This window comes from Schistocerca serialis, unplaced genomic scaffold (assembly GCF_023864345.2).
Source record: "Schistocerca serialis cubense isolate TAMUIC-IGC-003099 unplaced genomic scaffold, iqSchSeri2.2 HiC_scaffold_1167, whole genome shotgun sequence".
Classification (NCBI taxonomy): domain Eukaryota; kingdom Metazoa; phylum Arthropoda; class Insecta; order Orthoptera; family Acrididae; genus Schistocerca; species Schistocerca serialis.
Window position 1 is genome coordinate 210,001 of NW_026047367.1, and position 12,500 is coordinate 222,500.

General features: G+C 56.8%; 2 non-coding genes and 1 pseudogene across 2 annotated transcripts; all 3 read right to left on the reverse strand.

The window, feature by feature from the left end:
- The window catches only part of LOC126433510 (large subunit ribosomal RNA), a 7,295-nt pseudogene extending 2,045 nt beyond the window's left edge, over positions 1–5,250 (reverse strand).
- Positions 5,251–5,438: 188 nt separating this feature from the next.
- LOC126433470 (5.8S ribosomal RNA) lies at positions 5,439–5,593 on the reverse strand. The gene has a single exon (XR_007578508.1). It is a non-coding gene; the product is annotated as a 5.8S ribosomal RNA (ribosomal RNA).
- A 353-nt stretch (positions 5,594–5,946) lies between these two features.
- On the reverse strand, positions 5,947–7,855 carry LOC126433487 (small subunit ribosomal RNA). The gene has a single exon (XR_007578523.1). It is a non-coding gene; the product is annotated as a small subunit ribosomal RNA (ribosomal RNA).
- Between the last annotated feature and the right edge of the window lie 4,645 nt (positions 7,856–12,500).

Below are 12,500 nucleotides of genomic sequence, written 5' to 3' on the forward strand. Positions count from 1 at the left end.
AGTCCACGGGCGACATAACGCACTACAGCGTCATGGCGCTTGACCCGGGACCCGTGCGTCCTGAAGCAAGCCTGAAGTACGTGGTTGGCGGTCTCCACGGCCTGGCACCCCGCGCGGCATCTGGTGTCCGCCTCCCGCCCGCGACTGCGCCGTGCCTTCGTAGGGAAGGCGTTGATGCGGGCGCGGAGGGCGTCGATGTAGTCACGCCCAGATAGCAGGCGACTGGTGTCGGCGACCCACTGATGTTGGCCACTGACGGCGGCAGAGGATGACAGCGCCGCACCGTCAATGGCGATGTGTAGGCGCGCCGCCCACATTTCCCCAACCTGCGTTGACGATTTGAGGAGGTGGCCCTCCCACATTAGGTGGCGCTCCAGCACCTCGATCTCACGCTGCACTTCATCCATGCCTGCACCGTCGCAGGCTGGCCCTATCTTCTTCAGCGCCAGGAGACGGGACCGACGAAGCGTCGGACCCATCCATCGGCAAGATGGGATGCCGAGGCCCCCCTGGGCAACAGGAGCGTGGAAGTATCCCAGGGGGGTGTCCGCCGGAAGGCGGAACCATCTCCTGACGGCGGCCCGGATGGTGACGTCGGCCGACTTCAATGCACCCACCCGGGTGCGGCTGAGGGCCAGCCCGTGGTACAGGCCAGGGAGAAGCACGTTGGTGAGAGCGTGGAGGCGCTGTTGCGGCTTCAGCGGAGCTCGGGAGATGACGTCAAGCTGCTCCACCAGGTGACGACGTGGATTGAAGACACAGCGACCCGCCGTGGAGAATTGCAGCCCCAGGTACCGGAAGGTTTCACCCACACGCAGGGCAGGCATGGTGGTATTGCCTGCTGTGAAGGTGACATTGCTGTCCACCTTCACCTTCTTCTCGCGCCCTGACGCGACTAAAGCGAGGGTGAAACACTTCCGGGCGTTGATCTGCAGCCCTAGGTGGGCGAGGGCTGCGGTAGCTGCGTCGATGAGGGACTGCAAGCCCCTCGGGGTCGCTGCAAACAGCAAGACGTCATCTGCAAAGGCCGCAGCGTTGACTCTGCGACCGAGAATCCGAGCTCCGATGTGGGAGGGCAGTTGGCCTAAAACGTAGTCCACCGCAAAGTTGAACAGGAGGGGGGAGAGGGGATCGCCCTGGCGAACGCCCCGTGCTGGCTGCACAGACACGCCCACGCCGGCGCCGTCCGCTATCACTGTCGTGCTGCCCTCGTAGCACCGCTCGACATACTCGACAAAGCAATCCGGTAGGCCATGCGCCTTCAGCACGGGGCGAAGGGCAGCATGATCCACCGAATCGAATGCCTTAGATACATCGATCGATGCCACAAAGACAGAGCGGCAGGAGCGAACTGCGTCGGTGAGAGCAGTGTCCAGGATGAAGGTGTTTTCCAACATCCCATCCCGAGGGATGAATGCCCGCTGACGTTCGTCCACAGCACAAGCGCGCATCAGGCGTGACGCGAGAACCTTGTGAAAGGTCCGCGCCAACACCGAGCAGACCGTAATGGGGCGAAAGTCAGCGGGGGATGTTGGTGCAGCCGTTTTCGGGAGAAGGGACGTCCGCGCGCGAAGCAGGCGTTCCGGAAGGGCGCGGGCCAGAAGGAAGAGATTCATCACTTTCACCAGGACTTCGTGCGGCAGGCGCCGCAACTCCGCTGGGGTAAGGCCGTCCGGCCCAGCTGCTGATCCCCTGGGCGGCAACGCGGCGGCGACCTCCTCATGTGTGACCGGCCCCCATAGGCACTCAAGAGCGACAGGCTCCGAGTGCGGAAGGAGGCGGTCACGAATGAAGCCCGCGGTGGAGACGGGCTTCTTAGTGAAGAGGTCCGCCCAGAAGTCCAGCAGACCAGGGATGGCAGGTGGCGGCTGGAGCAGGGTGCCATCCAAGAGGCCGCGCACGCAACGTGCACGCGACCGTCGGAAGGCATCCTGCGTTCTCGCGTATTCCCAGCGGCGCCGCTTGCGCTTCTGCGTCGGCGGCGCGGCAGGCGGCCGCTTCGATGGTTGGCGCGGCCGCTGTGTCCTGGTGATCGATCTCTCCCCTCTGGACCCGACCGACGCAAGGGCATCCGGGAGCATGCCCAGGATGACATCGGGCGGCGTGCCCCGCCCCAGACCTATGACTCGATCTAGGGCAGAGAAACGCTGGGCGGAAGCAGGTAGCCCCGCCAGATGCTCCCAGATGGCGGCGTCAGTCGGCCCCTCCGGCGGCGGCCCGGTGGTGGCGGCCGCGAAGTCCTCGGCTGCGTCGACGGGCGGCGCAGCGGCCTCGCCCGCGTCAGGCAGCGGGCTCGCTGCTCCCCGGCGGGACGCCGGCTCTTCCCCCCGACCGATCTCAAGCGCCTCCATGAACTGGCGGACAAGCTTAAGAGAGTCATAGTTACTCCCGCCGTTTACCCGCGCTTGCTTGAATTTCTTCACGTTGACATTCAGAGCACTGGGCAGAAATCACATTGCGTCAACACCCGCTAGGGCCATCGCAATGCTTTGTTTTAATTAGACAGTCGGATTCCCCCAGTCCGTGCCAGTTCTGAGTTGATCGTTGAATGGCGGCCGAAGAGAATCCGCGCACCCGCGCGCCCCCGGAGGAGCACGCTAAGGCGGACGCGGCCTCGCAGCAAGGAAGATCCGTGGGAGGCCAAGGCACGGGACCGAGCTCGGATCCTGCACGCAGGTTGAAGCACCGGGGCGCGAACGCCGCGCAGGCGCGCGCATCCTGCACCGCCGGCCAGCACGAGGCCGACCAACGGCGAGAGCAGACCACGCCCGCGCTAAACGCCCGCACTTACCGGCACCCCTACGGCACTCACCTCGCCCAGGCCCGGCACGTTAGCGCTGACCCACTTCCCGACCAAGCCCGACACGCCCCGATCCTCAGAGCCAATCCTTATCCCGAAGTTACGGATCCAATTTGCCGACTTCCCTTACCTACATTATTCTATCGACTAGAGGCTCTTCACCTTGGAGACCTGCTGCGGATATGGGTACGAACCGGCGCGACACCTCCACGTGGCCCTCTCCCGGATTTTCAAGGTCCGAGGGGAAGATCGGGACACCGCCGCAACTGCGGTGCTCTTCGCGTTCCAAACCCTATCTCCCTGCTAGAGGATTCCAGGGAACTCGAACGCTCATGCAGAAAAGAAAACTCTTCCCCGATCTCCCGACGGCGTCTCCGGGTCCTTTTGGGTTACCCCGACGAGCATCTCTAAAAGAGGGGCCCGACTTGTATCGGTTCCGCTGCCGGGTTCCGGAATAGGAACCGGATTCCCTTTCGCCCAACGGGGGCCAGCACAAAGCGCATCATGCTATGACGGCCCCCATCAACATCGGATTTCTCCTAGGGCTTAGGATCGACTGACTCGTGTGCAACGGCTGTTCACACGAAACCCTTCTCCGCGTCAGCCCTCCAGGGCCTCGCTGGAGTATTTGCTACTACCACCAAGATCTGCACCGACGGCGGCTCCAGGCAGGCTCACGCCCAGACCCTTCTGCGCCCACCGCCGCGACCCTCCTACTCGTCAGGGCTTCGCGGCCGGCCGCAAGGACCGGCCATGACTGCCAGACTGACGGCCGAGTATAGGCACGACGCTTCAGCGCCATCCATTTTCAGGGCTAGTTGCTTCGGCAGGTGAGTTGTTACACACTCCTTAGCGGATTCCGACTTCCATGGCCACCGTCCTGCTGTCTTAAGCAACCAACGCCTTTCATGGTTTCCCATGAGCGTCGATTCGGGCGCCTTAACTCGGCGTTTGGTTCATCCCACAGCGCCAGTTCTGCTTACCAAAAGTGGCCCACTTGGCACTCCGATCCGAGTCGTTTGCTCGCGGCTTCAGCATATCAAGCAAGCCGGAGATCTCACCCATTTAAAGTTTGAGAATAGGTTGAGGTCGTTTCGGCCCCAAGGCCTCTAATCATTCGCTTTACCGGATGAGACTCGTACGAGCACCAGCTATCCTGAGGGAAACTTCGGAGGGAACCAGCTACTAGATGGTTCGATTAGTCTTTCGCCCCTATACCCAGCTCCGACGATCGATTTGCACGTCAGAATCGCTACGGACCTCCATCAGGGTTTCCCCTGACTTCGTCCTGGCCAGGCATAGTTCACCATCTTTCGGGTCCCAACGTGTACGCTCTAGGTGCGCCTCACCTCGCAATGAGGACGAGACGCCCCGGGAGTGCGGAGGCCGCCGCCCCGTGAAGGGCGGGGAAGCCCCATCCTCCCTCGGCCCGCGCAAGGCGAGACCTTCACTTTCATTACGCCTTTAGGTTTCGTACAGCCCAATGACTCGCGCACATGTTAGACTCCTTGGTCCGTGTTTCAAGACGGGTCGTGAAATTGTCCAAAGCTGAAGCGCCGCTGACGGGAGCGATTATTCCGCCCGAGAGCATCCCGAGCCAACAGCGGCGCGGGTCCGGGGCCGGGCCAGGTAGGTCCGTCATCCGGGAAGAACCGCGCGCGCTTGCCGGGAGCCCGAGCGCCCAAAGGGGCGAATCGACTCCTCCAGATATACCGCCGGGCAGCCAGCCAGGACACCGGGGCTCTGCCCAACAGACGCGAACCGAGGCCCGCGGAAGGACAGGCTGCGCACCCGGGCCGTAGGCCGGCACCCAGCGGGTCGCGACGTCCTACTAGGGGAGAAGTGCGGCCCACCGCACACCGGAACGGCCCCGCCCCGCGGCGAGTGGAAAGGCAACCGGACACGACCCCGCCGCGAATTGCTCCGCGCGGGCGGCCGGCCCCATCTGCCGAGGGCGGAGGCCAGTGGCCGGATGGGCGTGAATCTCACCCGTTCGACCTTTCGGACTTCTCACGTTTACCCCAGAACGGTTTCACGTACTTTTGAACTCTCTCTTCAAAGTTCTTTTCAACTTTCCCTCACGGTACTTGTTCGCTATCGGTCTCGTGGTCATATTTAGTCTCAGATGGAGTTTACCACCCACTTGGAGCTGCACTCTCAAGCAACCCGACTCGAAGGAGAGGTCCCGCCGACGCTCGCACCGGCCGCTACGGGCCTGGCACCCTCTACGGGCCGTGGCCTCATTCAAGTTGGACTTGGGCTCGGCGCGAGGCGTCGGGGTAGTGGACCCTCCCAAACACCACATGCCACGACAGGCGGCAGCCTGCGGGGTTCGGTGCTGGACTCTTCCCTGTTCGCTCGCCGCTACTGGGGGAATCCTTGTTAGTTTCTTTTCCTCCGCTTAGTAATATGCTTAAATTCAGCGGGTAGTCTCGCCTGCTCTGAGGTCGTTGTACGAGGTGTCGCACGCCACACCGCCAGCCGGCTGTGCACGCTACCGAGTAAGTACCGGTATGCGAACCGCCAGGCGACGGGCGCGCATCGCACGTTTAAGGAGACGCGGCCGGCCCCACAGGCGGCCACGACACTCCCAGGTCTGCGAAGCGGGGCAAACGCCGCGCGCTTCAGTATACGTAGCCGACCCTCAGCCAGACGTGGCCCGGGAACGGAATCCATGGACCGCAATGTGCGTTCGAAACGTCGATGTTCATGTGTCCTGCAGTTCACATGTCGACGCGCAATTTGCTGCGTTCTTCATCGACCCACGAGCCGAGTGATCCACCGTCCTGGGTGATCTTTTCATAGTTTCCACCATCTCTTTCGAGACAGTTGCATAGGCGGGACTGAGGCGTGTGGCGGCCCTGTTCCAGCGTTCAGTGTCCAACGGCCTCACGGCCGATGGGCGTCGTACGGCTCCACACCGGAGCGGACAGGCAGTCGGGCGAAAGTCATTCAAAACCGGCGCCAGGCGCCAGGTGCCGCAGGCCAGCCGCTCCAGCGCTTCAGCGCTCGTACCACACAACATTGCCGTTAGTTTTGAGACGAACGCGTGGTTCCGCACGCGGCGCACGGCTACTGCGAGCCGTACAGGTAGCTGCGTGTTGCGCGACACGACACGCACATCGAAAGACATGCAGTCTAGTCGGTAATGATCCTTCCGCAGGTTCACCTACGGAAACCTTGTTACGACTTTTACTTCCTCTAAATGATCAAGTTTGGTCATCTTTCCGGTAGCATCGGCAACGACAGAGTCAATGCCGCGTACCAGTCCGAAGACCTCACTAAATCATTCAATCGGTAGTAGCGACGGGCGGTGTGTACAAAGGGCAGGGACGTAATCAACGCGAGCTTATGACTCGCGCTTACTGGGAATTCCTCGTTCATGGGGAACAATTGCAAGCCCCAATCCCTAGCACGAAGGAGGTTCAGCGGGTTACCCCGACCTTTCGGCCTAGGAAGACACGCTGATTCCTTCAGTGTAGCGCGCGTGCGGCCCAGAACATCTAAGGGCATCACAGACCTGTTATTGCTCAATCTCGTGCGGCTAGAAGCCGCCTGTCCCTCTAAGAAGAAAAGTAATCGCTGACAGCACGAAGGATGTCACGCGACTAGTTAGCAGGCTAGAGTCTCGTTCGTTATCGGAATTAACCAGACAAATCGCTCCACCAACTAAGAACGGCCATGCACCACCACCCACCGAATCAAGAAAGAGCTATCAATCTGTCAATCCTTCCGGTGTCCGGGCCTGGTGAGGTTTCCCGTGTTGAGTCAAATTAAGCCGCAGGCTCCACTCCTGGTGGTGCCCTTCCGTCAATTCCTTTAAGTTTCAGCTTTGCAACCATACTTCCCCCGGAACCCAAAAGCTTTGGTTTCCCGGAGGCTGCCCGCCGAGTCATCGGAGGAACTGCGGCGGATCGCTGGCTGGCATCGTTTATGGTTAGAACTAGGGCGGTATCTGATCGCCTTCGAACCTCTAACTTTCGTTCTTGATTAATGAAAACATACTTGGCAAATGCTTTCGCTTCTGTTCGTCTTGCGACGATCCAAGAATTTCACCTCTAACGTCGCAATACGAATGCCCCCGCCTGTCCCTATTAATCATTACCTCGGGTTCCGAAAACCAACAAAATAGAACCGAGGTCCTATTCCATTATTCCATGCACACAGTATTCAGGCGGGCTTGCCTGCTTTAAGCACTCTAATTTGTTCAAAGTAAACGTGCCGGCCCACCGAGACACTCAATAAAGAGCACCCTGGTAGGATTTCAACGGGGTCCGCCTCGGGACGCACGAGCACGCACGAGGCGGTCGCACGCCTTCGGCTCGCCCCACCGGCAGGACGTCCCACGATACATGCCAGTTAAACACCGACGGGCGGTGAACCAACAGCGTGGGACACAAATCCAACTACGAGCTTTTTAACCGCAACAACTTTAATATACGCTATTGGAGCTGGAATTACCGCGGCTGCTGGCACCAGACTTGCCCTCCAATAGATACTCGTTAAAGGATTTAAAGTGTACTCATTCCGATTACGGGGCCTCGGATGAGTCCCGTATCGTTATTTTTCGTCACTACCTCCCCGTGCCGGGAGTGGGTAATTTGCGCGCCTGCTGCCTTCCTTGGATGTGGTAGCCGTTTCTCAGGCTCCCTCTCCGGAATCGAACCCTGATTCCCCGTTACCCGTTACAACCATGGTAGGCGCAGAACCTACCATCGACAGTTGATAAGGCAGACATTTGAAAGATGCGTCGCCGGTACGAGGACCGTGCGATCAGCCCAAAGTTATTCAGAGTCACCAAGGCAAACGGACCGGACGAGCCGACCGATTGGTTTTGATCTAATAAAAGCGTCCCTTCCATCTCTGGTCGGGACTCTGTTTGCATGTATTAGCTCTAGAATTACCACAGTTATCCAAGTAACGTGGGTACGATCTAAGGAACCATAACTGATTTAATGAGCCATTCGCGGTTTCACCTTAATGCGGCTTGTACTGAGACATGCATGGCTTAATCTTTGAGACAAGCATATGACTACTGGCAGGATCAACCAGGGAGCTGCGTCAACTAGAGCTGAGCAGCCGGCCGCCCGGGAGTGTGTCCCGGGGGCCCGCGCGAACACGCAAGCGTCCGCTCAATTATTCTGCAAACAGGAGGAGGCTGAGCTCCCCTGCACAACACACCTCGAAACCCTCTCAGGTCCCGGCGGCGCGCAGCGCCGTCCTAAGTACTTGGTCGGGTTCGAGAGAGGCGCAATCGCCCGGAGTTAGGCGAGTAGACGCTTTAGGTGCGACCACCCGTGCTCCCAACTGAGCTTGCCGCTGCCGACAGAGGCCCGGGAGCGTGCTGTCGTGGCATTGCCGGCGGGAGACAACACGCGCCACCTACGGTGACCGGCAGCTCCAACGCCAGCGCCACAGAAGGACAAAAGCCCCACTTGGGTGCCGAAGCGAACTCTCCCAGCACAGCGCACGCGCCAACACGTCCGCACAGCTGCGATACAAACCACCTGCGAGAACCGCTGGGGCGACCGAGCAGCAGACGGCGTCGCGGCGCCGAGCGCCGGGCGGCGGCGCATCCTCAGCGCACACAGTCCTCAATCGGACCAGCACACTGCAGATGGCCACCGCGCTTCGCACCGGGCCCGCGAGGACCTACTTTGGCCGCAAGGCGCCGCGAGCAGGGGGCGCCGGCGCGCAGCTGCGCCGCCTGCCGCGTCCGTCGGCCGGCGCGCCTGCCACTGGCCGCCCCCACCAGCCGGCTGTAGCGCGTGCGCCCACGCACCGCGCTGCCAGCACGCCGGGCGGCCCCCCCTCACCGGCCGGGGACGGTCCCACCCAGCCACCGCCGCGTATCGCCTCACACCCAGATCCCCTTTCGCGTTCGTGGGCATGGTGGGTCCCCTTTCACGTTCGTGGGCATGGTGGGTATCCCTGAAACAACCGGTTAATAGCTCGACCGATCGTCGCCAACACTGATTCACCTCTAGCGAGAACAACCGCACCACAACGGGTTACCTGTTGTTCATTTGCGTAACGTCACCAGCAAACGTAGACGTCCATCGCCATTTGCAACGAGTATTGCATGCCTGTGTCAGGTGTCACAACACACTACGTCTGCCCACATAGACGCAACAACATGTGCACGCCTCGAGAACACGTGGAAGGTAGCCCCCGTACGTATGCGGTGTCCATTGCGCGAACGACTGTCAGCCGGCCTCTGCAGGATGTCGCAGATGTGGAACGCGGTGCAACATGCTATCACGGTGTGTGAGAAGAGACGACTACGTCCGAATACACGCTCCACTACATCAACAGACTGCTCATGCTGATCGCCATCCAGGGCGTCCGTTCCTCCCACACGTCTGAATGGCGTACCACACTGCAATCCAGCTCTTATAGGGAGACGACACGTAGCTGCGTGCACAATATTTGGACTGTATGGTCTGCCGTTGCTAGGCGCAGTCGTCGTACGGTCACACATGTGCCACGATGTATCATTCAGTACATACGGACCAATGTGCAGTACAGTTTGTGGGTTTTGCGTACATCGGCGGACAGGTGACAGGCCGTACCACAACGTAGGCTGAGTACGTCGGCATGCGAAGGGCATTGAACATGCAAACTTCTCAACGACCAGCTTGCGAAGGCAGGGGGGAAGGGGGGGGGGCATGTACGTCCTGCTGCTATCCACATTACAGTGTATAGCAGGAGCATGTGGAAAGTCAGCAACACCTGCAAGGTGTTTAACATGACGCGATACACAGGGGACCGGGCAGTGCGAATAGCGAACTATATTGCGAGGGTTGCGGTTAGGCAACACTACACTAATTTAACGAGTTGCATAACAATTACAGAGCAGGTTCAGCGACAACGTGCGTCAGGTTAAGGCGCAATATAGGTTAGGTTGAGGCACAATATAGGTTAGGTTAAGGCACAACATGGGTTACGTTAAGGCACAAATTGGGTTACGTTAAGGCACAACATGGGTTACGTTAAGGCACAACATGGGTTACGTTAAGGCACAAATTAGGTTACGTTAAGGCACAAATTAGGTTACGTTAAGGCACAAATTAGGTTACGTTAAGGCACAAATTAGGTTACGTTAAGGCACAAATTAGGTTACGTTAAGGCACAAATTAGGTTACGTTAAGGCACAAATTAGGTTACGTTAAGGCACAAATTAGGTTACGTTAAGGCACAAATTAGGTTACGTTAAGGCACAAATTAGGTTACGTTAAGGCACAAATTAGGTTACGTTAAGGCACAAATTAGGTTACGTTAAGGCACAAATTAGGTTACGTTAAGGCACAAATTAGGTTACGTTAAGGCACAAATTAGGTTACGTTAAGGCACAAATTAGGTTACGTTAAGGTACAATATGGGTTAGGTTAAGGTACAATATGGGTTAGGTTAAGGTACAATATGGGTTAGGTTAAGGTACAATATGGGTTAGGTTAAGGTACAATATGGGTTAGGTTAAGGCACAACGTAGGTTAGGTTAAGGCACAACGTAGGTTAGGTTAAGGCACAACATAGGTTAGGTTAAGGCACAACATAGGTTAGGTTAAGGCACAACATAGGTTAGGTTAAGGCACAACATAGGTTAGGTTAAGGCACAACATAGGTTAGGTTAAGGCACAACATAGGTTAGGTTAAGGCACAACATAGGTTAGGTTAAGGCACAACATAGGTTAGGTTAAGGCACAACATAGGTTAGGTTAAGGCACAACATAGGTTAGGTTAAGGCACAACGTAGGTTAGGTTAAGGCACAACGTAGGTTAGGTTAAGGCACAACGTAGGTTAGGTTAAGGCACAACGTAGGTTAGGTTAAGGCACAACGTAGGTTAGGTTAAGGCACAACGTAGGTTAGGTTAAGGCACAACGTAGGTTAGGTTAAGGCACAACGTAGGTTAGGTTAAGGCACAACGTAGGTTAGGTTAAGGCACAACGTAGGTTAGGTTAAGGCACAACGTAGGTTAGGTTAAGGCACAACATAGGTTAGGTTAAGGCACAACATAGGTTAGGTTAAGGCACAACATAGGTTAGGTTAAGGCACAACATAGGTTAGGTTAAGGCACAACATAGGTTAGGTTAAGGCACAACATAGGTTAGGTTAAGGCACAACATAGGTTAGGTTAAGGCACAACATAGGTTAGGTTAAGGCACAACATAGGTTAGGTTAAGGCACAACATAGGTTAGGTTAAGGCACAACATAGGTTAGGTTAAGGCACAACATAGGTTAGGTTAAGGCACAACGTAGGTTAGGTTAAGGCACAACGTAGGTTAGGTTAAGGCACAACGTAGGTTAGGTTAAGGCACAACGTAGGTTAGGTTAAGGCACAACGTAGGTTAGGTTAAGGCACAACGTAGGTTAGGTTAAGGCACAACGTAGGTTAGGTTAAGGTACAACGTAGGTTAGGTTAAGGTACAACGTAGGTTAGGTTAAGGTACAACGTAGGTTAGGTTAAGGTACAACGTAGGTTAGGTTAAGGTACAACGTAGGTTAGGTTAAGGTACAACGTAGGTTAGGTTAAGGTACAACGTAGGTTAGGTTAAGGTACAACGTAGGTTAGGTGAAGGCGCAATGTAGGTTAGGTTAAGGTACGATATACCTTAGGTTAAGGTACAATATCGCTTAGGTTAAGGTACAATATAGCTTAGGTTAAGGTACACGTTGTAGGGAAAGGTGTATTTTGGGGGGGGAGGGGGCGGCAGGTTCGTTGATAGTGATTATCGTAAGAGCATGCCTGCGGGATCATCCGATTTGTCACGTCAGGATGCACTTGTGGCTCATGACAGGCGGCGCTCCGATTCCAAGGTTGTGGCAGATCTGTGTCTTTCATTCCTGCCATTGTTTGTGTACTGTGACAGGAGGCAGTATTGTGATGTTGGGTGCACCCCTGTGTAGGACATGTGTGGGTGTTCGTGGCTTAGCTGAGCAATGGCGGATGTCGGAAGGGTGGGATATTCTGTTTTCTGGGTGGACCTCCCGGTCTGGTTATGATAGTGTGGATTGTGTAATGTGGCGGAGAGGATGCACCGGATGTTCTTCCATGCTGGTGGTTAGATATTGTGTGTGTGCCTGTTAGAGGCAGAGAGTAGTGTGTGATAGTGTCTGGCTGACGTGTGGTTCTCATTGTGTGCAGAGTCTTTCAGCATGTATAGGGACGGTTGTATATATTATCTGTATTCTGATGGCTCTGCATCTATTACTAATCAGTGCCGTGTATACGGTTACTCTGGTTCCAGTCGAAACTGTTCTATCTCTGTACATTAGTGACACTGCGGCTCCACTATGTTGCCGCCCCTGTCGGCCGTTTCCCCCAGTGTGTGGCTAATGATTATCAGCAATCAGTCTATTAGTCAATACCGGTAGTGTGACGACGTGAAATGTCCGGGATGGGGGAAGCTACACGCTTCCCGTGGGTCAGGGCCTAGAAAGACTCTTCCCACGCAGGAGGCTCGGACTGTCATTACTCTTCCGAGAAATATATTTGCCCAGCGTTTTTTGCGACTGCGAGTGCGACGCGTACGAGTACCGACATGGATGGGGCGCTTCCTAGCTGATCGCTCAGCATCGGAGAAATATATTTGCCCAACGTTTTTTGCGACTGCGAGTGCAACGCCCAAGGGTACCGACGTGGATGGGGCGCTTCCTAGCTGATCGCTCGGCATGGGAATCCGTACAGTGAGCAATG